Raw genomic sequence first — 25,575 nt, forward strand, 5'->3', positions numbered from 1 at the left:
GCCTCAAGATCATGACCTGAGCCAAAGTCAGATGCTTACTGACTGAGCCATGCAGGTGCCCCAATAATATAACAGTCAAATATGCTTACATGTGTACTCAAAACCACATATGTACCAGGGTCTTTGCAGCCCTGCTTATAATAGCCAAAAGGCTAGAAGCAACCTAAATATGTAACTGGTTATAATTTATCACCATAGCCTAAATTTACAATTGTTAAAAAAAAATGCTATAAATAAGATATTTAGGAATAAACCTAACTGAAGAGGTGAGAGACCTATACTCTGAAAACTATAAAATACCGATGAAAGCAACTGAAAATGACAAAGAAGTGTAAAGACATTCCATGCTCATGGATTGGGAGAAAAAATATTGTTAGAATGTCTATACTACCCGAAGCAATCTACACATTTAATGAAATCCCTATCAAAATACCAACAACATTTTTCATAGAGCCAGAACAAACAATCCTAAAATTTGTATGGAACCTGAAAAAGAAAAACAATGCTGGAGGCACAATTCCAGACTTCAAGTTATATTACAAAGCTGTAGCAATCAAAACAGTATGGTACTGGCACAAAAATAGACACAAAGATAATGAAACAGAATGAAAAACCCAGGAATAAAGCCACAATTACATGACCAATTAATCTTTGGCAAAGCAGGAAGAATATCCAATGGGAAACAGTCTCTTCAAAAAATGGTGTTGCAAGGGACACCTGGATGGCTCAGTGGTTAAGTGCCTGCCTTCATTCAGCCCAGGGCGTGTGATCTTGGAGTCCTGGGATCAAGTCCCACATCAGGCTCCCTGCATGGAGCCTGCTTCTCCCTCTCCTTCTCTGTGTCTCATGAATAAATAAATAAAATCTTTAAAAAACAAAACAGAACAAAAAACATGGTGTTGGGCAGCCCCGGTGGCGCAGCGGTTTAGCGCCGCCTGCAGCCCCAGGCGTGATCCTGGAGACCCGGGATGGAGTCCCACGTCAGGCTCTCTGTGTGGTGCCTGCTTCTCCCTCTGCCTGTATCTCTGCCTCTGTCTCTCTCTCTCTCTCTCTCTGTCTCTATGAATAAATAAATAAAAAATCTTAAAAAATGGTGTTGGGAAAACTGGACAGCAACACATAAAAAAATAAATTTGAAATGGATTAAATACCAAAATGTGAGACCTGAAGCTATAAAAATCCTAGAAATGAACATGGGCAGTAACTTCTTTGATATCAGTTGTAGCAATTTTTTTTCTAGATATGTCTCCTGAGGCAAGGGAAACAAAAGCAAAAATAACTATTGGGACTATACCAAAATTTTGAAAAGCTTCTGCACAGAGAAGGAAACAATCAACAAAACTAAAAGGCAACCTATGGAATGGAAGAAGGTATTTACAAATAATGTATCCAATAAAAGGTTAGTATCCAAAATATATAAAGAACTTCTAAAACTCAATACCCAAAAAACAAATAATCCAATTAAAAATGACCAGAAGACATGAACAGATATTTCTCCAAAGAAGACATACAGATGACCAATAGACACATGAAAAGATGCTCACTATTACTTATCACTAGGGAAATGCAAATCAAAACTACAATGAGCTATCATCACCTTACACCTGTCAGAACAGCTAAAATCAACAACACAGGAAACAACAGGTGTTGGGGAGAATGTGGAGAAAAAGGAACCCTACTGCACTGTTAGTGGGAATGCAAACTGGAGCAGCCGCTCTAGAAAGCCATATGGAGGTTTCTCAAAAAGTTAAAAATAGAACTACCCTACAATCCAGCAATTACACCACTGGGTACTTACCCAAAGAATACAAAGACACCAATTCAAAGGGAGACATGCACCCCTATGTTTATTGCAGCATTATTTACAATAGTCAAAATTTGGAAGCAGCCCAAGTGTCCACTGATTGATGAATAAAGATGATGTATAAATATACAATGGAATATTAGTCATAAAAAATGAAATCTTGCCATTTACAACATGGATGGAGCTAAAGAATATAACACTAAGCAAAATAAGCCAGTTAGAGAAAGACAAATACCATATGATTTCACTCATGTGGAATATTAAAAACTTTTAATTTAAATTCAGTTAATTAACATATAACATATTATTGTTTCGGAGGTGAAGGTCAGTGATTCATATGTAGAATTGAAGAAACAAATGAACAAAGGGGAAAAAAAGAGGCAAACCAAGAAACAGACTCTTAACTATAGAGAACAAACTGACCACTCTGAGAAGAGAGGTGGGTGGGGGCATGGATGCAATAAGTGATGGGGATTAAAGAGTGCACTTGTCATGATAAGCACCAGACGATTTTTAAAAAAGCTTTAAAAAAAGATTTATTAAGATAAATAAAAAGATTAAGATAAATAAAAAAGATTTTATTTATTAAAAAAAAGATATTATTTATTTACTCATGAGAGACACACAGAGAGAAGCAGAGACACAGGCAAAGGGAGAAGTGAGTTCCCTGCAGGGAGCCTGATGCGGAACTTGATCCCAGGACTCTGGGATCATGACCTGAGCCAAAGGAAGATCCTCAACCACTGAGCCACTCAAGTGCCCCTAAAAGATTTTAAAAATGTAGATTGTGCTGATCTGTCATCATTTCATGATAATATCACTAAGTAAACAAAATAAAAACAAGGTATAGGGATCCCTGGGTGGCGCGGCGGTTTGGCGCCTGCCTTTGGCCCAGGGCGCAATCCTGGAGACCGGGGATCGAATCCCACGTCAGGTTCCCGGTGCATGGAGCCTGCTTCTCCCTCCACCTGTGTCTCTGCCTCTCTCTCTCTCTCTGTGACTATCATAAGTAAATAAAAATTAAAAAAAAAAAGGTATAAAAATGTTTATGTGGTACATTACCATAAATGTAAAAAGATTGAGAAGCTAGCTTTGTATATGTCAAACATGTCTCTTAGAAGGATATTCATAAAAAACTGGTATCAGTGACTATTTCTGACAGGGCTGGAAGACTGATTTTTCACTGAATAGCTATTTAAAATACCTTTTGTATTTTATAATATATGCACATATTACTTATTATAAGAGAATAAAAAAGAAATTTAATTGTAAATGGAGATAGAAAAAGGTTCCCTGTGCTTATTTGTAATGATTTGTAAGGATTTTTCAAATTTGATTATTATTTCAAGGACCTGTTTAAAATCTTGGCCTTATCTGGATAGACATGGCGAGGAAAATTTTCCACAAGATTTATTAGATAAATATCCTATAGCTACCCATCTTAAATCGACATTTGCATAATTATTTAATGATGATCTTAATTCTTCCTTTACAAGTAAATATATTTCTTCTCTGAGTTGTCTAATATTTCTAGAACAATGTTAAAAAAATACAATGGATATTGTTGTCTTATTTGTAATCTTAGGAGATTGCTGTTTTTATCAATAAATAGAATGTTCATAGCATGAGACACAGAGACAGACACATTGACACCATATATTAAGGAAGTCTCCATTTGTTCCTAATAAACTACTTTTTACTGAATTGGAAAATGCATTCCTTGAGGATTTTACTTTATTTTACCAATTCAGTAACAATTCATCGTTTTCATTTTTCTCTTATTCAAAGGTAAGCACTTGGGGACTACTGATGAGCAGCTTTGACTTCACTAGAAGATCTATTGCTTTGATCTTTTGGTCTTAGCTTTAGATTGGGATTTTTTTTTTTGATTTTTTTTTTTTTTTTATGACAGTCACAGAGAGAGAGGGAGAGAGAGAGAGACACAGGCAGAGGGAGAAGCAGGCTCCATGCACCGGGAGCCTGACGTGGGATTCGATCCCGGGTCTCCAGGATCGCGCCCTGGGCCAAAGACCGGCGCTAAACCACTGCGCCACCCAGGGATCCCTAGATTGGGATTTTTTGAAAAAGAACCTGGTTGATCTATGTGAGGCTGCTTTAGTGAAGCAACTAAATCAGTAGACAGACACAGCAAGAAGAATTAACATATGATTGAAGTGACACAGCAGCCTTCCACCAGACACTGAATCAGAGCATTTAACCATCTGAAATATGGACTAGAACCAACTTTACACCCCTCAGATATAAAATTAAAAAATAAAATAAAATTTTACCACAGACAGTTGGCAGCACTACTTAAATATTCTGACTGAGCTCCTTTTTTCCAATTTATTATAGAGTAACTTTTGGAAACAAACTACAGGATTACAAGTCTCATATAATTAGTAGACTGAACATTTTAACTTTCTAGGGTCTTTCTTGAAAATAGCTACATGGATTCCATTGATGGCTTTTACTTTAAATTTCAGGAAAATCAAAAAATTTGGAGCTTTCATATTTGAAATTCTTTTCTTAGTGTTATGACTTCTAAAGCAAAAGGGCTAGACATTGGCTTAAATAAGAAAAAATAATGTGCATGTAAATCTCTATGTTAAATAGACTATATATAATATTCAGTTTACTGCTTCGTGTTTTTTAATCATATTGGTTCAAGCTCAAATGATTGTTTTTTTAATGTTTTATATATATTTAAGATTTTATTTATCTATTTATTTATTCATTCATTCATTCATTCATTTATTCATAGAGACAGAGAGAGAGAGAGGCAGAGACACAGGCAGAGGGAGAAGCAGGCTCCATGCAGGGACCCTGATGTGACTGACTCCAGGGTCTCCAGGATCACTCCCCTGGCTGCAGGTGGCGCTAAACTGCTGCGCCACCGCGGCTGCCCTCAAAATGACTGTTAATGAAAAAGATTCAAAATATTATTAGCACAATTATAAATGTTAACACCTATGGATTTTGATTGCACTCAGTGCTGCAATACAATTAATCTAGGAAAAAATCACCTCAAAAATTACTGAAACTGGAGAATCCTTTTTCTTCAAACAATTCTTTAGGATATGAACCAAAATGAGCATTTTGCATAGTGTTTTAGAGTTTATGGGTAGCATTTACATAAATTTTATTTAATCCTTAAAATCACTGTGGGGTGGGTATTATACTCTGTATTCAGATGATGGAATTAAGACTTAAAAAGTCCAGTTAACTCCCAACTGAAACCACTGAGTGGTGGAAGAGGGACTGAAACTCCTATCTGAATCCCATGAGATTTTGCTGCCTTCCACAGACCTTACTAAGCTTGTATCTGACTATTAGTGTTTGAATGCATGCACAAATAAAATGATTTCTATGACAAGCTCATTTGGGCAGTCAGTATGCTGATACATCCTGGGTCACTGTCATTGCCTTTGAGAGAAACTCAAGAAAGGCAAACACCAGAATTGCCAATTTGGAACTGTGGGGAAAAAAAAAAAAAAAAAAAAATATATATATATATATATATATATATATATATATATATATATATTTAAACTTTTGATTTTGAAATAACTTTAGATTTACAGAAAAGTTGCACAAGTTACCATAAACTCTTCATCTAGCTTCCTCTATTGTTAAATTCTTACACAACCATGGTATAAGGACAGGAAATCAACACTGGTACAATACTATTAACTAAACTGCAGATTCAAATGTCACTAGTTTTTCTATTGATGTTCTTTTTCTTTTCTTGGATCCAATCCAAGATCTTATGTCACATTTAGTTATGTCTCTTTAGTCTTCTCCAATCTGTGACAAAGAACTGGTTTTTTTTTTTTAAATTAAAATTAATCAAAGCTTATTTTATTCTGAAAATGTCATGGCATTTCTGGAAACAGCACTGAATACTGAAAACTTGCCTTGGGAATTGCTGAGTGTATGCAATAACCAAGAAAATATCCTGAAATAAGGAGCAAGAGTGGCCCTAAAGTCAGAAGAAGAGTCAGTCTTTAAATAAAGGGGAATGTTGGGTGTGATAACCTGGAGAAGCCAGTTGTATTTAAAGCATTTGCCCACAGAAAATTTTTCAACAATTATAATACCCTGGAAAAACACAGAGTACCAGACAGAAATCAATACAACTCTGTTTAATGGAGCAGTCATGAAAGATAAATTTGTTTTTAAATTAAAGGACGTGAGTTTGTTCAGTCAATAGGTAAGGTACTTAATAATTACATTCAAGTATACAAAAGGTTATTAGAAGGCACTAATTTCCTTTATATATATATAAATATATATAATATATATATAATATAATTTCCTTTATATATGGGACCCCTTTTGTAAATTGTAGCATAAAAGTGGCTGAGTGGTGGGTGATCTAATTCAAACCCTGAACCACTGAGAAAGTGCAGTCTCTAGACCCTATCCAAGTTACTTTGGGATACGTGGCAAGAAGGTTCTCTATAAACCTTTACAGGTTACCTCCTATTCTTGAGAGTTCTTTGAGCACATTAATTCCAGAAATTTACTGGGGAATTCTCAATTACCCAGTAAAGGTAATGGTTTTTCAGAAGTCTTACATGAACTATGAATCCCTGAAGAAGAAAAGTTACAAGGCATAAATTGTATGTACTAAAACCTAAAAAAGTTAAATAAACCACAAGCACTTCTAGAGTGATAAAACAGGAACAAGCTAACAAATGAAAAAGATTCTGTTGTTTGAAGAGTCTGTTATTGTACAACCTTAAAAATAAGAGAAAGCAATATATATGTGGTTTAGAAACTCACCAGCCAGGAAATGAGGGTAAATCAGAGGGCTCCATCACAATAAGTAAGCTCTATGGATGATGCCATAAGAAGAGGTATTAAGTGTAGAGTCAACTTTAGCTACTCCCCTCGCTAGGACTGCAGGCAAGTCTCAATTTCCTCATGTGGTAAGTTAACAACATCTGTCTCTGGAAAGTGTACCTGGTACAGAGTGTTCATCAGCATTATCAAGATCTTCTCTAGTTCTGTGGTGTGAAGTTAGCATTGACTTGGTGTCTGAGGTTTCTTGCATCAAGGACAATTTGAGCCTAGGCTACAATTTCCTGGGTCACTTTGTTTCAATCCAAATCTTTGAGCCTGAGCCATGAGTGGACTGCTTTCTAAAGTGATTTGGGAGTAGGGAATTCTGAATTCGTTTAGCTATGTATCTTCAACAACTGCTTCTAGATGTCTAATCTGTGTAAATGAAAAGCCTGTCAGTTTTTAGATCTTAATTTTGTAGAATTCTACAGTCATAAAATAGCATCTAAGATGCTCACAACTAACTCAGCAAATCCCAAATAGTTATGAAACCAGCAAAGTATTCAGGCTGCCTGGTTCTTTGACACTGGTGATAATTACCTTAAGTTTCTAGATATTATGGTCCTATGCATGGCCTCAAAGTCTCTCCTTTGTTTACTGGGATCACTTTGTTCTTTTAGGACAGATATGAGAAGACTTCATCGTTAAGATGATTTCAGGCAGACTATGGAACAGCTGAGATAATGGCACAAATGAAACATGTTAGTTCAATATTCTGGGGGTGAGTCTGGTTCTGCTGATTTTGGATTTTTAAAAATTCTGAAAAGGTCACAACCATTCCAGAACAGTGAATAATTCTCTAAAAATGAGTTTTTAAGAGTCAAGACTTGCAATATCATTAGCCCTGGAAGTTCTTTCCTATATAAAAACATTTTATAAGACCACTACTAATCTTCATCATGCAAAATACTATTATTTTGACTTTGTATATGGATATAGTAAAGACTATTTACAAGTTTGTAATTTTTCCCCCTTCAAGATCAAGGATAAGAGATGGGTGGCTCAGGTCAGATGAAGTCTTACAGGGCATATGTTCCTGCCCTGTAAAAGTAAGTAAAGTCACTGTATATTTAGGGTTAGGTCTACTTTCTGTTTGATCAGTTTTCTTAGGGGCTACTGGGCTCAGTGGGAAAAATCCATACTAACTAAACTCACAAGAGGCTAGCTCATAAATCATAATATCAGCTCATGAATTCAAACTATGAAATATATCTAGCAGTTCTCTCTTGGAAGATTCTGTTCATTAACTCAATTACAGAAAAGAGAATCATATATTCTTGAGATGTTCCTATTACATTGTCAGCTCTTCACCTGTAAAATGACATTTTCATTTTAAGAACCAGGATCACGTACAGAAATATAAAACACTTCTTTGGTGGAAAGATACAATGGTAAATGCTCCTTAGTTTTCCCTTTGCTAATCATTAACCAGACTAGCAGACTCCCCACCTCCCAATATCTTTTCTCCCTTTCTTCCATGGTAGGTAGAATTTGGAATAAAATAGACACATGGCCATACTTCCTAGCTTTCCTCAAAGCTACTCATGGCCACCTGTCTCATGGATTTACATGGAAATATCTGGAAATCATGCTTACAGGGCACTGAAGGTACCTTCTATTTTCTGCTTCATCCCTTTCTCCATCCTGCTTCCTGTAATGCAGATGCCACCACCTTACTCAGTAAGAATATGGTTTACACCCAAGAGAGAGGGTAGAGTGCCAAGAAGGAAAAAGGGACAATTGGTAAAAGGTCCCTGATGCCATGAAGCTCCATACCAGACTTATGCTAACTTTACATGAGTGAGAAATATAATTTAATGTTTTAAGCCACTTTGTTGTTTTGGGTTTTTTGTCACTCATAACTGAACCAATTTATCTAATATACAGATGTTCTAGGTAAGTGTTATTTTAAATTATTTTGTTTAACAGACCATTTGGAATAATAGACCATGGCTTCTAATTCTAGTACAGAAAAATATGATTTTTGCTAAGACAAATCATTAGCCTTCTGTCATGACACCACATTAGATAATTAATTAGAGCACAGGAAATCTGCATTACAATGCTAACATCTTGATGAAATGTAGGAAGTAGTCTAGGACCATCAGTAATACTTTTGCCAATTACCTTCAGAGAGCCACAGAGTTAAAGATCATCAGTACTAATTATCATAGTCCAACTGTTCTACTTTACAGAGGAAGAACCTGAGGCACAGAGAGGCTGGGTTTTTCTAAGTCAAAAGGCTGTTCCCCCCACCACCACCCTGCTTTTTAAACTACATCCACAAAATTGGAGGGAATATGCTCTGAAGATTATATTTCTGTGCATCCTGCTTCCAACATTTATACTAATAATCATTGGTTATCCCCAAATAAAATACTTAAGCTTTAGCTCATCAAGCTCACATAAAAATAAACATTAGGGGCAGCCTAGGTGGCTCAGCGGTTTAGCGTCGCCTTCCCCCCAGGGTGTGATCCTGAAGACCTGGGATCAGTCCCCCATCGGCTCCCTGCATGGTGCCTGCTTCTCCCTCTGCCTGTGCCTCTCTCTCTCTCTTTGTCTCTCATGAATAAATAAACTCTTAAAAAAAAAACATTAGCATGTACCCACAGACATTTTATAATAATGTCTGAATTATGCAGAATATTTAGCAGGAAAATTAGTTACAAGAGGAAAATAGCCAATAAAAACGACAGGGCTGCAACAGTTTTAGTTACATTAGTCCCACAGAGTTATTATTAACTTATTATCCATACTGAATGATGTACCAATAATTATGACATTATTCACATACACAAATGCTGCTAATAAGAATGCTGAGACATGAATCTTTTCCACATTCAGTGTTAGAACACCATTCTTTGGTTTGCAGCCACAGTAACTATTTACAGTGCTTTTTTCATCATTTGTGACTGACAACTAGTCCTGGAATACGAATCAACTTTATTAAAAAAAAAATCATTTAATCTCTTCTTCCCACAGGATAGGTCAGTACGCTGCTAGGAACTTTAATATCTCTTCATTATAAAAGAGAAACATAGATAGACCTTGAAAATATCATGGTAAAACAAAGCCAATCACAAAGGACTACATATTGTCTGATTCTTTTTTTTTTTTTTTAGATTTTTATTTATTTATTCATGAGAGAGAGAGGTGCAGTGACACAGGCAGAGGAAGAAGCAGGCTCCCTGCAAGAAGCCTGATGCAGGAATCGATCCTGGAACTCCAGGATCACACTGAAGGCAGAGGCTCAGCCACTTAGCCACCCAGGAGTCCCTTGCTGGATTCTTTTCATATGAAAGCCCAGAATAGGCAAGTCTATAGAGACTGAAAGAGTAGATTAGTGACTGCTTAGGGTAGAGAATGGGGGGGGTGATGGTGGCAGGATTGAGGAGTGATGGCTTAAGGTGAAGGGTTTCTTTTTGGGTAATAAGGAAAATATTCTAAAAGTGATTGTGGTAATGAATGCCTAACTCTGAATATACCAAAAGCCACTGCATTATACACTTTAAATATATGGGCCATAAATGTCTTGTAAAAGCTGTTTTAAAAGGAGGGTGGGGCAGAGAGAGCCGATTTAACCATCAGAAATGATGTATCCAGAGTCTCCTAAAAAGTTAAGAAAGTATTTAGAGCAGTTAAGTAGTAACAACTTTTTTTTTTTTTTTTTAATATCATCTGACCACCACTGGAATGGAACCTCTAACCAGCCACAGTTCAGTAGCCAGGCTAAAATGCAGCATAACTGGTTCCATCCTTATGTAAAGGAGGGAATTGAGATGTAGCAAAGATTGTTTGGTCTTGTGTTCACTCTTTCCATGCCCCATCCCTTGTCTAATAACAAAAATCATTGGGAGAGCACTTTATTAAAGGAGATAGACTATACTCACAATATCTCTGAATTCAGCTATAAATTTAATAATTCTGAAGCATTCCATCATAATTACCTCCATCTGAGGCTAAGAAAGGTAGTGATTCACCAAAGCCACACAGTTAACAAATAGTAGGGCCAAAACTTAAATATCACATGCCTTTTCTGACTTTATGAAAATAAACTTGGAACTAACTATGCAAAAAATACATGCTTGGGTTTTTGAGAGTTGGAAAGTTAGTCTGAATAAAAATCTAAATGCAGGTCCACTGATTTCACTGCATTTGTGGTTAGTTATCTTAGCCTGCAGAAAGTACTGAAATTCCTTATACGGAGCCAGTTTTCATTTGCTTTATAGGAACTTCTAAGTTAGATCATATTTAAAATGTCAGAAAAAAACATTAGAGTTACAACCTCAAATCTAATAAATTCAGAACTGAACTATACCTTAACTTCATTAAATGTACTGGAGTTATTCAATAATAGTTTCTTACCATAAGATATGAAATTTCTATAAATTCAGAATGAACAATACCTGGTACTTAAAAGATACTCAATAGGCATTTATTGACCTGAATAAAGGTAAGATGGTAAATCCAAGCAGCATACTGGGTGAAATAATTGAAATTCCGTAAAGACAAAAATCATTCTGTGTCTGGCAGAGGGAGGAAGGAGAATATACTAGCTTTGTGGCCTTGAAAGAGCAGAGTTTCAACCCCACTAATTCAGTGCTCCACGACTTTCTAGCACACACAGCAGTTAACAAGCAAGGGAACAGGACAAAGGGTGCATGGTGGGGTCCAAGCCCAGGCTCTTCTGGCTGCATTAAATGAAGGTGAGGAGGCAACAGATGAAACACAGTTGCCTAGAGAGCTCTTTAAAAAAAAAAAAAAATTATATAAAAAAATAGCACTATCTTCATCCAAATAATGAAATCAACCCTATTACTCAGCAAATACAACTTAAAGAGAGTAGGTGTTCCAAAAGCATCTGTTGTACGGGTAGGAAAATGCAATGGATTTTTGTTTTTGTTTTTTGGTTTGTTTTGATGCTAAAACCTGGGGAAAATGTAATTTTCAATACTAAAATCATTTTAGAGACCTGATGAGTAATTAGCTTTGAATCTTAGCTCAACTGACTAAAAATAAGCATACTGATTTTATCTATGGTCTTTTGAGGTATCCTTTTATAACAGCATTCTCTGTCTTTCAGAAAAGACTCACAGTATTATTATTTAAAAATAAACAGTATAACCATAGCAAGGGTTTGCCTATGAGAAATCATACTAGCATAAACTTTTAAACATCTTAAATAACATTAGAGGCTCTCTATAGAGGTCACTAAACTAAGAACATTGGCTTATTTTCATTTTTTAAAATATTTTATTTATTTATTTGAGACAGAGTGAGAGTGCATGGGTTCGGGGAAGGGGCAGAGATAAAGGGAAAAGCAGACTCCCTGCTGACCCTGGAGCCCAAGGCTGGGCTCCACATGGGGCTCCACGCAGGGCTGGATCTCAGGACCCTGAGATTATGACCTAAGCCGAAGTCAGACACTTAACCAACTGAGCCACTCAGGCATCCCTTTAATTTTTATTTGATACCAAGGTTACTTTCCCCACAACAAACAAATTCAGAAGATGAATGAAAACGATCTGGCTTAAGGTAAAATGGAACAAGACAAATAAATATGCTGTTTTTCAGTACGATTTGATTCAGTAGTTCTACTCTATGAGAACATGAAGACATGAAGTTTAAACGAGGTATTATGAGACTTGGTGATCAACAGACTCCCATAAAGTACAATTTAAATAAAAAGAATGATATTCAATAAAGAATTCTGTCTTTAAAGATATTTAAGCATTAATACTATAACATACAACTTTGATTTCTTTAGTCTACATCCAATTTCATGAAAACACTGACAATATTTTAGGGAAATTTACACAAAATACTCAGCCTATAAAGGATGGATGGATTTAGACATTCAGGAGCTGGGCCAAATTGACTCTAGAAATCCCCTGATTTTTAAATCCTAATCTAATACTTTTTCCTCTCCACTACTTGATTCTAGTCTGTAACAGGCTTTCACATATACACCTTTAACTTTCAGAGAACTGGGGTCCATATTCTTAATTGTAAAAGTACTCAGAATTTCATTGAAAAATTCATTTTGCTATAGTACTCAGAGTTTCATTGTAAAATTCATTAAAACGAAAGATTCTCAATTCTTTTTATTCTGATTTCAACTCACTATCTTTTACCAAGAACATGATATTATGAAAGTACTTGACAGTCTCTCACACAAAGCATATTTCAGAGTAACCTCAAACGGCCGTACTTGATGAGGTAGTCTTCTTTACAAAATTCCTGTTAATAAATGTGGAAGAGATAACAATTTCACCATTCTGCCACAATGGATGAAATATTTGATACTGACATGACCATCAGTGGGGTCTTCTTGTAGCATTACAAGTGGCATAGCCAGATACAGCAGGCCTCTGGATATGATATAATATTAGCCACCTCCTAAACATTCTTGCCAAAACACTGAGGTCTGATTTTAGTCAGGCCCCTAGAGCTAACTTCCATTTGTAAGAAATACAGGGAATAGATCATCAACACACTGACACCAAGACGAAACAGACAAATCTCAAATGTGAGAAATTCATAGGGCAAATGACCCAGTTCCTATAACTAGTCCATGACACATCTAAAAAGGCAGGGAGAGAGGATGAGAAGAGGAACTGCCCTAGATCATATTAGACATGAGAGACAAAATGATCAAATATGGTTCAGAAACTTTGAATCCTGGTGTGCATAAGACATCCCTAAAAAAAGATATTCTTGAGACAATGAAGCAAACCTGAATTCGGTCTAATAGATGACACCAGGGAATAAATGTTAATTTTAGGTGTGAGAATGGCATTTTGGTTCTATAATATCTTTACTTTTTTTTTTTAGAGATGCATTTAGAAATATATCAGGATACCTATACTGAAATGCTAGAGATTTGCTTTAAAATACCTTAGCAAATGAAGGTGAAAGAAAATAGGATAAATGAAACCAATGTGGCAAAACCTTGATAACAGTTGAACACCTAAGTGATGGGCATATGGAAGTGTGTTGTACTATCTACTTTTCAGTGTATTTATAACTTTTTATAATAAATAAATGAAAAAGAAGAATCTCACTAGCAGAGAAGCCTGAATAACAACAGTACAGGTAAACTTATCAAGTAATACTAATCTAAAGGAGAAAATAAATGGATCAATAAAAAAAAAAATCAATGGTAGTTGATAATTTAGAAATTGAGTTATATAGAAAAACACTGATTTTCTCCCTGTATCATATGGTCAGTGCTATAGATTGAATGCTTGTATCTCCCAACCCTCAATTCATATATTGAAACCTAATCCCCAACGTGATGGTATCTGAGGATGAAGCTCTCATGATTCGGATTAGTGCCCTTATAAAAGAGGCCCAGATAGCTCCCTTACCCTTATCTACTACATGATGACAAAGCAAAAAGTTAGTGAAAAGTACAATTTATGCAGTAGGAAGTGGGTTCTCACTACACACTGAATCTGCTGGTGCCTTGATCTTGAACTTTTCAGTATTCAGGACTGTGAAAAATTTCTGTTGTTTATAAGACACCAAGGCTAGGGTATTTTGTTATAGCAAACTAAATGGACAAAGACATTCAAAAAGCTATGTAATATATTGTTTTATTCCTGAAGTAGATTATTCCACTGAAAACCCACAGCAGAGAACAAGCAGTTTTATAGAATACATTAAAAAAATAAAAACTTTTAAGAACGCAGCTGTTGGTTTCCTCTCCTCAGAATTGTGTCATGCTTTTATATAATTCTGGAGTTCTAAATGGTAGTGAATTGAAATAGAGAAAATTGAGACACAAAACAGAAGTCGCAGCTGCATTTTGAACTGAATGTTGTGAATTTTTCCTTTTGTGTAATCATTTGATCACTTTCCTAAGAACCCTGGACCTACTTCACATCTCTCCTGAAATAGTATTTTAACTTTTAGTATGCAACATTCATCACATATTCCACTGCAGTGCTGACTAAGGCTCTTTGGAGTTCTATTTTATTATCTTCCAAGTAGTTCAAGGTAAACCAAACAGAAAATCAATAATGTCCCAGAAACACCTTCAAAGCATAAAATGCTTCATTTCTAATACAACAATGGTTCTCAACCTATACTTAGCATTATGAATCCCTCTGAAAATCTTTTTATAGAAAGAAAAATGTAATTTTTTTTCCCAAAAGTTTTATCATAGCTCAGAAGGCCCCTATTAGAAACCTTTGTAATATAGGGATGCCTGGGTGGCTCTGTGGTTGAGGGTCTGCTTTCTGCTCAGGTTGTGATCCCTAAGTCCTGGGATCGAGTCCCGCATCAGGCTTCCCACAGGGACCCTGCTTCTCCCTCTGCCTATGTCTCTGCCTCTCTGTGTCTCTCATGAATAAATAAATAAAATCTTAAAAACAGAAAAGAAACCATTGTAATATAGTGTTCTGGACAAGCAACTCTAAACAAAGTACAAATTCCTCAACTCAACACTAAAGGCCTCTTGTGAATTAGCTCAGACTTTTCAACCTCATTCGTTACTATTTCTCTAAGCACCACACTTTAGTCAAATGCATTAGTTACGGTTCCTTGAATATGCCTCACTATCTTTGTTCTGGGTATTTCCACTATCTGCACATTCCAGGCTATCACAACTCTATTCTTCATGATCTGTCATTAGCAATACAACTTCCATGAAATCTTCCTTGATTCCCTAAACCTTCCTCTAAACTTGTCTTCTATCCTATACTTCCAATATCTTTCCCCATTTTGTATCATGATCTATACCAAAAGCTTGTCTAATCTGGGATTCTGTGTGATACAGCAGTGGAAATGAAAATTATTACCAAAGAAGTTCTTACTCCTGGTAGAGGGCTTAATGGTGGCCCCCCAAAAGGTATGTCCACATCTTTACCCGAAGAACCTGTGAATATGACCATATCTGGAAAAAGGGTCTTTGCAGATATAATTAAGTTACAAATCTGGAGATGAGATCATTTTGGATTATCTGGGTGGACCCAAACTCCAATGACAGTGTCTTTACAGGAGAAAGAAGAAAAGGCTATTTGAAGAGAGAAGCAGAGATTAGAATTATGTAACCACAAACCAAAGAATGTGTTCCACCAAAAGCTGTAAGGAAGGATTCTATCCTGCAGTCTTTGGAGGTAATGCAGCAGCCTTGCTGACACTTTGATTTCAGACTTCTGGCCTCCAGAACTGTGAAAGAATAAATTTCTGTTGTCATAGGCCACCAATTTTGTTGTAATATGTTGTGACAACACTAGGATACTATATAGGAAATTATTTTTATTTACTTCATTTTTTGTTTATTGCAGTTGTTCTGCAATGGCTAATTATTTTAAGAGCATCAGAGAAGATTTAAAAATATGTAGAGCCTCCCCAAATCTCTATTGATTCTATTTTCTGCAACAGTTTCTGAATTTCCTTTATCAATAGTCTTCTGAAAGTGCCAGTGCAGGATAGATAGCATCTGATTAAGAAAGAGCTATATTCCTGTGAAGCTTACATCACCAACTGTGACATGTGGTGGATTGGAGAATGAAAGCCCAGGTTCTAAATCCAGCTCCTGACTTTGTGAACCTGAACAGGATACACTTCTTTGACCTTTTATCATCTATAAACAATTCATTGAGGGCTGCTGTAAGAAGTAAATAAACAATGCATGTGAAGCTAATGTGAAGGATGATTTTCCGGGTATAATATTGTCCCTGGCTTTTGATATACTGTTATTTGATTTTTAAAAAATCATTCTCAGTCCCACAAAAATTCATTCTGGCCTCTTTTTAGGGACAAAAGTTTGAAGTTTAAGTAAAAACTTTAATTATAGCCAAGCAGGAGATTTCTAGCATATTTCTGAAGAAGTCTGCAATTTCTTTTGCGCTAAAGGAAAAGAATGAAAGCCTACAACTTTGATTTCCCTTCCCACCCATTTCCTATAAACTACATTAGCTCATACTTTGGTGTTTCATTATCTGCCAAGCTTTTTCAGTTCACGATGAAGAGCCTATTTGGATAGGACACCTAGACACCTAGATTCTATTTGAAGTTTATACCACTGAGAATTTCTCATGCTCAGAGTTGGGAGAGAACCAAAAAGAAGTTCATAATTTTTTGGTTTGCCTATAGGAACTTAATGAACATAGATATTCAATCTCCAAATTTGAAAAAAGAATTGAAAGTAACATAAAGCATACTGACTGCGGCAAAATTATTACTTTTTAGAATTCAATAAGCATTATCATCAAATGAACTGAACGCTTATATAATGCCATATTTGCACTTCTTTTGTTCTCAGTTAAATTATTCCGACATTAAGTTTACTAATGGAAGAACTGTAATGATCCAAACACCTACCTAGTTGGAAAAACCTAAATAACAGACAAAATGAGACACAGATTTTAAGGCAACACACATAATTAACCTTCCACAGGAGCCTATAGTTTATACAGAAGCAAGCTTTATGACAGGATGAAAATTTACTAACCTGAATGACCAAAACTTTTGAAGATGACAATGAAAAGAAAAGGCAAACTTCCCTTTAAGCAAAGTCAACAAAAAAAGGAACTTGGAAAACGGGTAAACTGGAGGTTATTTACAATATAAAAACATTCACTATAATTACCTTAGGAGTAAGCAACCCTAATATACCAAACACACTAAATGCATAAAATTCAAGTTGCATTTCACTTTTTCAGAGAAAATTTACAACTTAAGGTGAGGTTCACTTGTAATGGTATCTAAAAAGTGGCTTTCTTTCCTTGCCACTCAGGCTTGCTCCAACTGTGTGGAGTACCATGGAGGCACAGAGCAACTCTCTGGCATTACACTGTTCTCAGGGCAGATGGAGGGCCCAGGCTGGTTTTCCCAGGAATGGCTAACTAAAAGTAAGGCCACTGGCCAGCTACTCCTGGGCCAGCTGGCATGGAACAAAGTGTCTGGTTCCTACCTCCAGAGCAGAGGAAACTCAGCCAGCTGGCTTTCGACGGACCGCACTAGTTGGAGTGCTCACAATTCCTTTCAAACCATCTGGCATTCTTTTCGAACCCTCAATTTACCCAGCACTACACTCTGATGTCTGAAATGCTCAGATAATTGGAGGAATCCCCACTGCCTACCTAGATAAGAAAAGAAAGAGGAAGAATAACTAAGTCAATTACTTCAAGAAATAATTTCTAAAGTTAAAAGTTGCTCTCAATTTTAGATTGTGTATTATCTACCTTAAAATCTAAACTATTCCCATGATTATTAAGCATATTTTCAAAACAAAGATCAAGCCAAATAATAAGGAAATAGGCTTAAACAGAAACGTTTAGCATGTCTAACACGTAGCAAAGTTGTAAGAACTCTTTAAGGCTTATAGGACATGATTCTCACTACTCTGAACTTCTACAGAGCCTGTCTGTATCCTTCAAGTGGCCCTAAAAGTGGACTTTGTATTGCTACATATACTCATCTTACCAGTCAATTAGCAAGTGAAGACAACAGTATCTTCCAGATGCTTTCTTTTTCTTATAGCTAATTAAAAACCTGTTAATGATATATTGGGTGCTTTAAAAGTTCCATTTCTAGAAATAAGAAAACTTAATCTGGAATAACATGAAGAAAGGATCTTTCCTCCATGCAAGCCAAATAAAGAACAAGACTTGGCTTGACATTAACAATATTTTATCAAGTGGTCAAAATGATTTATCAAGTGACCAAACTGTTGGGAAGTGCTACAGGGTGCTCATCTGTCATGATTCCTGGGTCACTCAGTCAGGTAAGCGTCAGACTCTTGATTTGGGTTCAGGTCATGATCTCAGGATTGGACTCCACATTGGGCTCTATGCCAAGTGTGGAGTCTGTGTAGGATTCTCCCTCTCCCTCTGCCCCTCCTCACTTCCCTCTCTTAAAAAAAAGGGGGGGGGGAGTTCATCTGTCAATTGCTGATCGTTTTACTAATCTAACACATGGGATTAGAAAAAAACACAAAACAGGTGAGTTGCATTTATAGCCAATAGACTTTATAAGATAGAAGTACTCTGAGCAAAATATTAAATTGAATATTAGTAACTGGAGAAGGCTAATATAAATAATAACTATACTTTTAATTTTCACTGCCCCCATGCCAAGTACTAACTTTAGCATTTTATGTATTATTTCATTTCATCTACACCACAAACATAGGATGTGGGTACTATTATTTCTATCTTGCAGATGAAAAAACAGAGTCTTCAGGAAATCCCTCCAAAGTCACATGGTTAAATTACAACAGCTGGAATTCAATTCCAAGCAGTCTTGCTCCAAGAATCCAGTGCAAAACTGCCTGTGTTGTTATACTTATGAAAGAATGAAATGTAATATAGGGAAAAATTCTATCATTAATATAGTCTTTGTAATTTTTTCAACTCTTAGCGAAAAGTACAATTACAGGCCCCTGGGTGGCTCAGTCGGTTAAGTGCCTGACTCTTGATTTTGGCTCAAGACACGAACTCAGGGTTCTGGGATAGAGCACCTCCATGCGGGTGGCAGGGGCTGCACACTCAGCAAGAGTCTGCTTGAGATTCTTGCCCTCTGCCCCCTCTCCATTCATGCTTGCTCATGTTTTTTCCCTCTCTCAAATAAAAAAATCTTTTTAAGTGGTAATTAAAAAAATTAAACACTGATTTTCTTGTCAGACATTTTTAAAAAGAGCTATTCTGCCAGATTAAAAATGTCCATTTTGCCCCTTTTTGCCCATATATTGAATAGATATGGTGCTTGTTTGCTATTCTAAGGGACACAGGTAAACAGGACAGATGGAAGTCCTTGCTGTCTTGGAGCTAATATTCTAGTGGGGGTAAGACGCACAAAAAAATCAGTTAACAACAGAATTTCAGAGAGTGATACATTTTGCAGAGGAAACAGGAAGGAAATGTGTATTTCTCTTTTAAGACATTTAACCATAAAGGTAAATAAAGGGGATGGATGGGAGGTCAGGGGGAAGTTGTTTTTAATTTTGTTGTAATTTTAAAAATGATTTGTTTTAAAACGTATTTATTTATTTATTTATTTATTTATTTATTTATTTATTTATGAATGAGAGAGTGCGCACAAGCATGGGGAGTGGCAGGCAGGAGAGGGAGAACCAGGCTCCCACTAAGCAGGGAGCCTGATTTGGGGCTCCAGGATCCTGGGACCATTACCCGAACCAAAGGCAACCTGCTGAGCCACTCAGGTGCTCTTTAAAATTATTTTTAAAGATGGGCAATATCAGAACATGTGTGTATGCTGACATGGATGGTGCCCTGGAGAGCTGCTGATGATGCAAAAGAGAGACATATTCAGGAGTCAAGTCTTGACTAGGTATGAGGAGGAATATAGAATGGAGGGAAGCTGCCTCTGATAGGAAGAAAACATAAAACATGGGCAGTAAGGAAGGTGGATTCCTAGATTTGATGAGAAGTTGACTGGTACCTTGTCCAATCACTTCTAAACCTCAATGAAATATGAAGCCTGCTTATCTGCATGGGAAAGTGTGGGCTGCTCATGAGTTTAAGGAGTGGAAAGAAATTACTAAATAGTTACAGACAAAAATATTAGGAATCTGATAGCTTTCCTGGATAGTGCTGTGAGTCCACTTCAGATTTCTGGTCATGACTCTGAAGTTTCTCTAATATCCAACCACTTATGTGCATTCATGGAAAAACCAGATGAGAGACAAAACAGCTGTAAATAGAAAAAAAAAAATCATGGCTTAAAAAAAATATATCCATGTCACAGTCACTAACAATGTTCAATCAAGCTGTGGCCCACGTAGCCCCATTTGTCTCCACCATCTCACAAAAAATTCTTATAAATCATATATTTGTCATACTTAGTCATGACATATTTAGTCATGAAGCTTAAATATTATTTCTCCCTCCCCCCAAAAATTATTTCTCTTTGTTCATGAATGCTTCTGCCACTATTATAAGGTAGATTTTTCAAAATGCATCTGATAGTCTTCTTATACATTCCAGAGGTGACTGCATTTCATTGCTTGAAGAAACTTTCTCTGTGTTAACTGAGATCCTAAAACAGAAAGATCCTAAAAATCTTCCAGAGTAGGAGAAAAATAGGAATGGGGATTAGACTTGGACTGGAGCAGTGCCGTCAAAAGAGGGACACTTCTTTTCAATCTAGAATTCAATATTTAACTTAACCACTATTCAAGTATGAGGGTTAAATGAAGACATTTCCAGATATGCAACTTCTGAATTCAGGAAGAATTTCAGTTTATATGTGCCCTGTAAAACAGAATAAGGAAGACATAGGATTCAGGAAATAAAGGATCCAACATAGGAGGAAGGCAAAAAGAATTCCCAAGATGACGACAAAGGAAGTCCTAGATAATAGGCAGAAGAAAAATGAAAACAGATTACCTGAAAATACTGAAAGATTATCAGTTCTGTCAGAATTTGAGGATGAATCAGTGATTGGTGCAAAGAAAACTAAGCAAATAAAAAACAAAAGAGGTAATTAATTTAGAGAAACAAAAGTTGTACAAGACAGAAAATGCGGGATGCCGGGGTGGCTCAGCAGTTGAGCGTCTACTTTCAGCTCAGGGCATGATCCCGGAGTACCGGGATCGATTCCTAAATCAGGATCCTTGTATGGAGCCTGCTTCTCCTTCTGCCTGTTCTCTGCCTTTCTCTCTCTGTGTCTCTCATAAATAAGTAAATAAATAAAATCTTAAAAAAAAAAAAGAAAATGTAATACTAGTACTCTATATGGGTCATCTGCAAGTACCAGGTACATTGTCACAGTCATATAAATACTGAATACTGATTTGACTCGGAACTGCGTTATGAGTGGGGAATGGAAGGATGGTTATGTAGGACAACCAAGTCCTCAACTTCCAAAATAGAAGTCCATAGGTGACGTTCAAAGATGGAAAATCAAGAAATAAGCTTATACATTAAGAACAAAGTAAATATAAAGGTATATACTCTCTGCAGAGAGTTGAAAGTAGCTCAACATTCTGAAATTGCTGATTTTTTTTACTACTCCCCAATTTAGGGCAGCCCCGGTGGAGCAGCGGTTTAGTGCCGCCTGCAGCCCGATGTGTGATCCTGGAGACCCAGGATGGAGTCCCACATGGGGCTCCCTGCATGGAGCCTGCTTCTCCCTCTGCCTGTGTCTCTGCCCTACCCCCCCGCTGAATAAATAAATAAATAAACTACTCCCCAATTTAAAATATGGCAATTTCATATAGCTTAATACATTATAACATTATTGATTTTAGAATAAGTTGCCATTTGACACAAAAAACAGTTGAAAATGCTCAACAGAAAAAAACCCTCTACTTTTTGTTATCAGACATTGTTGGGGGAATAATATACTGCAGTTTGAAGTAACAAAGTGTTACCACACATTCTATCACCATCACTGGCATAACAATATTAGTATTGCTAATATAAAGGATATACTTACTACTAAGACAGCAGTTAATTTAATCTATCTTCATGATACAGAAATTACTTTAGAATTTTTCTTCAAACATGATACTACAGAAATGCTAAACTATGGGTTGGTAAAGATTTTGATTAACAGAATGCTGACTAAAAAGGCCAGGATGTTTTTAAGTTCCTTTCTTGATACTAGCTAAGTCACTCTTGCAAAATAAAGTTCCACAATACTGCAGTACTATGCAAGCCTGTTTCAGTGATTATTCCGGTTATACTACTGTTTATCTAAGACTTCCACTTATGGTTTGTTTTAAGGGAATTCGTAAAAAAAAAATCTCATGCAGGCAGTTATAAGGTATTGGGGTTGCTTCGATATTAGTGACACTAGTTAATGAAGCCCTTGTTTTCAAGTTAACTTATTTTGAGTTCATTGATATTAAAATTTTATTTAAATTCTACATCATAAAACCAAAAGTTATCCAAATTGAAAAACCCACCTTTACTAATTTTGACTTTTACAAAAAAAGAATTTGACTATGCTAACATAAAACTTGTACCAAGAATAATATATCCCTATCCAGCCAATGGAAAATTTCCCCTTGAAATTAAAAGCAAATGTTTTTAATAGAGGAACACTCATAAACAGATGCTGTGGAAGACTGCTTAGTTTGGATTTCATTTTGCACTAAAAATTACCAGGAATTAAAATACATGTGATTAAAAAATAATCTTAAAGAGAATCTTAAAACTGGATCAATTATTCCTATCACCCAATAAGATCCTCTTAATTTTACCATCACTATTTTCAATAAAAGATCAGAATAAAAATCTATTTTGGAAATGGGTTCCTTATATGAATAATAGTGAAAGGGAATATAAGGGAAGGGAGAAGAAATGTGTGGGAAACATCAGAAAGGGAGACAGAACATAAAGACTCCTAACTCTGGGAAACGAACTAGGGGTGGTGGAAGGGGAGGAGGGCACGGGGTGGGGGTGAATGGGTGACGGGCACTGAGGGGGACACTTGACGGGATGAGCACTGGGTGTTATTCTGTATGTTGGTAAACTGAACACCAATAAAAATCAATTTATTAAAAAAAAAAGGAAATGGGTTCCTTTTTTTTTTTTTTAAGATTTTATTTATTTACTCATGAGAGACACAGAGAGGGAGAGAGAGAGGCAGAGACACAGGCAGAGGGAGAAGCAGGCTCCATGCAGGGAGCCCTATGTGGGACTTCCTGGGGCCTTCAGGATCATGCCCTGGGCCGAAGGTAGGTGCTAAACTGCTGAGCCATCCAGGCGTCCCTGGAAATGGGTTTCTTATAAACAAGTTTAGCTAATTTCCTATCACTGTAAAATTAAAAGGGTAAAAAAACAAAACAAAACTGAAAATGCAACCAACAATATTTTAAAACTTATAAAATCTGGTCTAGGGCAGCCCCAGTAGCTCAGCGGTTTAGTGCCGCCTTTGGCCCGGGGCCTGATCCTGGAGACCCGGGATCGAGTCCCACATCGGGGTCCCTGCATGAAGCCTGCTTCTCCCTCTGCCTGTGTCTCTGCTTCTCTTCTCTCTGTCTCTCATGAATAAATAAAATCTTTAAAAAAAATTTAAAAAAAATTAAATCTGGTCTAAAAAGAGAAAAAGGTCCAAATGAAATACCACAGAATAACTGGTACTATTACAAATGCCTCCTTTTAATTGGTCTGCATCAACTGTAACTCTTATAACTACCAAGACAACAAACTCAGGCAGTCCAACCCCTGGAACCAAAGTCTGTGGGAACCTGCAGAGCTTCCTTCTCTCTCGGGGATGAGGACAAGGATAAAAGGTGTTCTGTTTTCCAGTAGTCCTGTAAGAGGAGCCATTGAGCTGGGCCACACAACCAGACAACAGAGCACAGGAAAATTTAGATCAAAGCAAGGACGCATGCCAGGGTAATATGCAATAAAACCCTTTGCCAAAGCACTCAGAAGAAAAAAGCAAGGAGGTGGAGAGAACCTGCTGGACCACCTTCTTAACACAGGGAGACGGAGAAACAAAATCTGCTTCTACTGAGGAGCTGAGAAGACAGCGTCCCAGATACATCGGAGTATTTCAGTAGACGTGTATATGGGTAAATGGACATATTACCAATGAACTAAACCCAGAAAGCAGTGTCCTGTATGTTCTGGAGTATTCCCCCCCCACACACACACACATATATTACCTAAACCCCAAAAAGTAAAGTGTTCTAGGTATGCAGATATATTGAGAATATGAATTTCCAACGAACACATAAAAACATTCATTTTCAATCAACAAGACGCACTGGTTTCACAGTAAGAAACAAAATATTGTTTGAAAGAATATCAGGGACAGAATTGGGTGACGGTCTGATAAAGCAACATCTCTTTTTCTTCATATCCTTTTTAATGATCTCGGATTCTGTCATATCATAGGGGAGGACGGACGGACGGACACACACACACACAATTAGGTCTCCGGAAACAAAGGAGGGTCCTTAATTCCCCGGTTTGGGGACGCACACACGCCCCCCGCCCACAGATAGGGGCCACCACCTGACTTCAATGAGTAAGCTGAGGCGATAGGTCTCACCCCAGCCCACAGCCCTACACAGTGACAAACGGGCACGAGACAAACGCCACAAAGAAAGGGGAGGGGCAGGTGGGGACCAGGAAAACACTGCCACGCCGCGCCCCCCAAGGCGCGTTCTCAACCGCAGCGCGGAGGCAGCCGTCCTCGCCATCCTCGTCCTCGCTTCCCCGCTTATCCAAACCGCCTCCCCAGCCCGGGGGCCGGCGCCGGGCACGGGCGCGCGGGGCGCCGCGAGCCTTCCCTCTGTGACCTCCCGGTGACAGCCGCGCGCCGCCCTTTGTGAGGGGCTGAGCCTCCGGTCCGGGCGGACTCCCCCCTTCCGCGTCCCTCCCGGCCTGGGCCGCGGTCCCACCCCTCCTCGTCCCCGCCGAAACGCCCGGAGTGTGAATGGGGGAGGCCGGCGCGGGCCCACCGTCTCCTCAGCATCCCAAGCCCGGAGCCGCCCGGTCCCCTAAGCCTCAGGCGGGGGGGGGGGAGTGCCCCCGGCGCCCCGCCCTCGCACCCTCACTTACTCGGGCGCGCCGGCTGTGGCGGCGGGCGTGCGGGACCGTCAGCGCCGGGCGGCAGAAGGAAGGCTGCGGAGGGCGAGCGTCGGTCGGGACCGAGCGCGGCTGAGGTGGCGGCGGCGGACTGCGCTCGGCGGCCCCCGACGAGGGGCGGGCCCGGCGGGGGAGGGGCGGGCGCCGCGCCTCTCATTCATGCAGCGGGGGCGGGGTGAGGGACCCGGATGCCCGGGCAGCTCCCGCCCACCCAGCTGAGGGTGCCTTGCCTTCAGAGTCTGCAGTGCGCAGGCGCGGCGCTCGGTGGCCGGGCCTGGTTCCGCCCCGCCCCCTGGGGGCGGGGGAACGATTCCACCCGCTGAGCTGCAGCGGCGAGATGACTCCCTCGTCTGTTTAGTATTTTGACATGTATATGAACATTTTTTTTTTTTAAGTGAGAGT

At 38.0% G+C, this 25,575-nt stretch overlaps 1 protein-coding gene across 4 annotated transcripts in view; it reads right to left on the reverse strand.

Moving 5' to 3' along the window:
- RNF24 (ring finger protein 24) overlaps positions 1-25,288 on the reverse strand; it is an 82,082-nt gene extending 56,794 nt beyond the window's left edge. For all 4 annotated transcript variants that reach the window (XM_055301290.1, XM_055301309.1, XM_055301300.1 and 1 more), the window contains exon 1: positions 25,147-25,288. The gene's annotated coding sequence lies outside the window, so the exon portion shown is untranslated. The remainder of the gene's footprint in view (positions 1-25,146) is intronic.
- Positions 25,289-25,575: the final 287 nt, after the last annotated feature.

Source organism: Nyctereutes procyonoides, unplaced genomic scaffold (assembly GCF_905146905.1).
Source record: "Nyctereutes procyonoides isolate TBG_1078 unplaced genomic scaffold, NYPRO_anot_genome, whole genome shotgun sequence".
Lineage (NCBI taxonomy): Eukaryota > Metazoa > Chordata > Mammalia > Carnivora > Canidae > Nyctereutes > Nyctereutes procyonoides.